A 3,416-nucleotide genomic window follows, 5' to 3' on the forward strand; every position below is an offset into this window, starting at 1 on the left:
CCAACATTGTAAGTTTTACAGAAGAACCCTGGTGCTGTCATGGGCTGTATGTTGGGCTGTCAGCTGCAAGGTCAGTAGTTAATCCCTCCGGTCAATCTAAGGGAATGAGAGGAGGCTTTCTGTTCCTCTAAAGAGCTGCAGTCTCAGAAACACCCACGAGCTGGGACCCACTCCCTAGCAGTAGGTTTGGGTTTGCTTTTATGTTAATCTTTACAGAAGCATTCAGCCACATCTTTCCCCTTGGAGTGCAACTTGTGGATTTGGGTACCTTCAATAGATGCTATAAAAAGAGTCTGGGATGTGAAAAAACAAACACACACACAACCCCCTCAGATCAGATGTGGCTAAATTACAACATCTTGAAGTAGATATGTGTCATATAGAGACAATAGAATAAAAGAACTAAGTATGTGAAGAGAATAAAAGGGAGACACATATATATATTTTTATTATTTATTCATCTTAATTATACAACATTTACCCAACTCTTCTGTTAAAAAAAACGATTATGGTCCCTTATATAGTGATACTTTTTAAAATGATATGTATTCTTGTCTCATCCCTGTTTACATTTGCATGAGATATGTTGCTATGGTAAGATAAATAAAACACGAACAGCATATGTATGTCAATATATCTCTGAAGAGACTTTGTTGATACTTGTGACTAATAGAAATAGCTTTTACTAATATATCAAAACCACATGCCATTGTGATATTCAAGGATGTTGATTACGTATTGAGACAGTTTATTGTGCCAGCCTGGCTGATAAATGCAGGTGGGATTGACTGAGGGGCGGAGAGATGGATGGCTTGGTGAGCCTTGCCTTTCTTGTCTCTCGCTCTGTGATCATCGGACCAGTGTGCGGCTGCCTTGCTTGTTCTGTGCTTTAATTTAAAGGCTACAGAGCCTGTGGGACGCCTAGCCTGTGGACTGTGTTGCTGTAAGTTGAGGTCCCTTTAAGACTTCTCTGGAGCTGGGAACTGGCAATTGGTGACCTGCCTTGTGATTGGCTGCTGTGCTGACATAACCTAGCTCTCTCTACAAATAGAGGAAGATCTGGCATCAGATAGAGACTGGAAGGACTGCTAGTCTCTCAACCTTCTCTCACGGCCGTGAGTTGCACTAAGCCGTTTATAGTGCTTCTAATTTAACTGTTTATTTCTTGTATATTTATCTGTATATGATTGTATAGTTATCTGTATATGATTTAAGATTGTATATTTATCTGTATATGATTTAACATTTCATTTCTCGTTATATATCTAATTATCTTTATGATTTAACATTTCATTTCTTGTTATATATTAATTACCTTTATAAATAAATAAATTATATTATCAAGAATTTGGTTTTATCTCTCTAGAGAACCCTGTCTAACACACGTATTTTGTGCATGGGTTTGGATTTGTGGTAGGTCCAATCCTGTGGGCCTCTCACAGTGTCCCGTGCCAAAGCAAACTTAACCCCGAGCCATTGCCTGGCTTCACCCCATGGGCTTCAGGCACTGTTGCACAGTTTATACACACACACACACACACACACACATATATACATACATACATATATATATATTTAATTGTGTTTTGGTGAGAGTTTACATAGGAAATTAGGTTCACATTAAACAATTTTTATACATGTTGTTCAATGACATTGCTACATTTTTTAGATTACAGGAACATTTCTTTTACTGTTTTTCTTGATATAGTATTCAAAAATCATACACCTCCATGGTTTAATTGCTTTAAAAAGAGTTTAATAAACATAATCATGATCAGTTCCAGGGCTTGCTCCCCTTCCAAGATTCCTTGTTTGCTCCCCAAATTCCCCCAAGAGCATTGGTTATTAACAGCTGTCATTGTTAGTAAAGAAATTATTTTCATATGGGGAAACAGATTGGAATAGACTATAAATGTCTGAATTACTGATGACCAACCCATATACTTAGTATGCTCGTACTAGAGAGAGCTTAGCTGTTACCAACCCCACTTCTTCATTTTAGATTAAACAAATAAAGCTCATTAATTCACTCATCATTTGCTGAGTGGTCACTGCAAGCTGACCATGATCTATAGAGTTAAGTTCAAGATGGACACAAGTTTTTTTCTTATGATGTTTGCATTGTTTCCTGAGAATGCCTCTTTGAGGAGATGGCATTTTAGCTGAGAGGTGAAGGCACCAGATAGAAATGATGGGGAGGCGATAATTCCAGGCAGAAGTAATTGTGAACAGCTTTAAGGCTGGAATGTGTCATAAATGACTGAGTAGAAGAAAAAACAAACAAAACAGAAAACCTCACTGTGACTGGATTATTGAGTAAAGAACATGAAAGAAGTTGGCATGAGAAAATAGGTAGAGACTGATTGTGTTAGTTTCATAAATTGGGGCAAGTTACAGTGAACCCTCGTTTATCGCGGTTAATCGGTTCTAGACCCTACCGTGATAAATGAAATTCCGCGAAGTAGGATTCCTTATTTGTAAATCAAATATTTTCGTAGTTAGAGCATAGAGGACATGAAAAAATACCCTTTAGTCACCATTACACTCGTATTACCCAATTTATTAAACGAATAAGGGAAAATACAGTAAAACATTTTGGACGTTACAATTATCATTTATTATTTATTATATTATTTATGGCATCAAGTGTGTACAGTATGAGCCAATCAGTGGCAGTAATGACAGAGCATGCGCTGTTACGCAAAAACCGCGATAGCGTGAAGCCGCGGAAGTCGAAGCGCGAAGTGGTGAGGGTTCACTGTATTTGGAGTTTTTAATAGGAAGCCCTTGGAAGGTTTGAAACAGGGGAGTGGTGATATATGTTAATATAGCAAGCTGTATCATGGCTGTTGTGTGGGGAACGGTGTACAGGAGGCGAGGATGGGAGAAAGTGAACAGTGACGGTGGCTGCATAGACGCCCGTGCTAGTCTAAGGCAGAGACGGTGGTGGCTTGAACTGCGCTGCTCACGGTGGAGTTAGAATTGTTTGCATTCGATGTACGTTTTGGAGGCAGAATCAAGACTAGACAAAGAATTGGATTCTGAGGTTGGACAAAATGTAGAAATTAAGGAAAATTCTGAAGATTTTAGTTTAAGTTCATTGGGGCTGGTAGTTCAAAGCCAACAACCGAACTCACTGCCACCAAGTCGATTCCAACTCATAGAGACTATGTAGGACAGGACAGAAACTGGCCCTATGAATTTCCGGTCTTAACTCTTCATGGGAATAGAAAGCGTTGTCTTTCTCCCTAGGAGTTGCTGATGGTTTCCAACTGCTGACCTTATGAGGTTAACAGCCCGATGGATGTCTGAGTCTTTACACCACCCACCAGGCTCCTCAGGGTGGTAGTAGCCATGTTATTTATTGAGGTGGGAAAGACTGAGCTAAGAGCCAGAATGAATGGCATCTTTATTTT

The 3,416-nt window shown here is 39.2% G+C and overlaps 1 pseudogene; it reads left to right on the forward strand.

Moving 5' to 3' along the window:
• The first annotated feature begins 1,394 nt into the window (after window positions 1-1,394).
• Window positions 1,395-1,520, forward strand: LOC115868884 (annotated as a pseudogene).
• Window positions 1,521-3,416: the final 1,896 nt, after the last annotated feature.

The sequence above is a fragment of the Echinops telfairi genome, unplaced genomic scaffold (assembly GCF_000313985.2).
Source record: "Echinops telfairi isolate 266 unplaced genomic scaffold, ASM31398v2 ScPeMD7_18;HRSCAF=68, whole genome shotgun sequence".
Classification (NCBI taxonomy): Eukaryota; Metazoa; Chordata; class Mammalia; order Afrosoricida; family Tenrecidae; genus Echinops; species Echinops telfairi.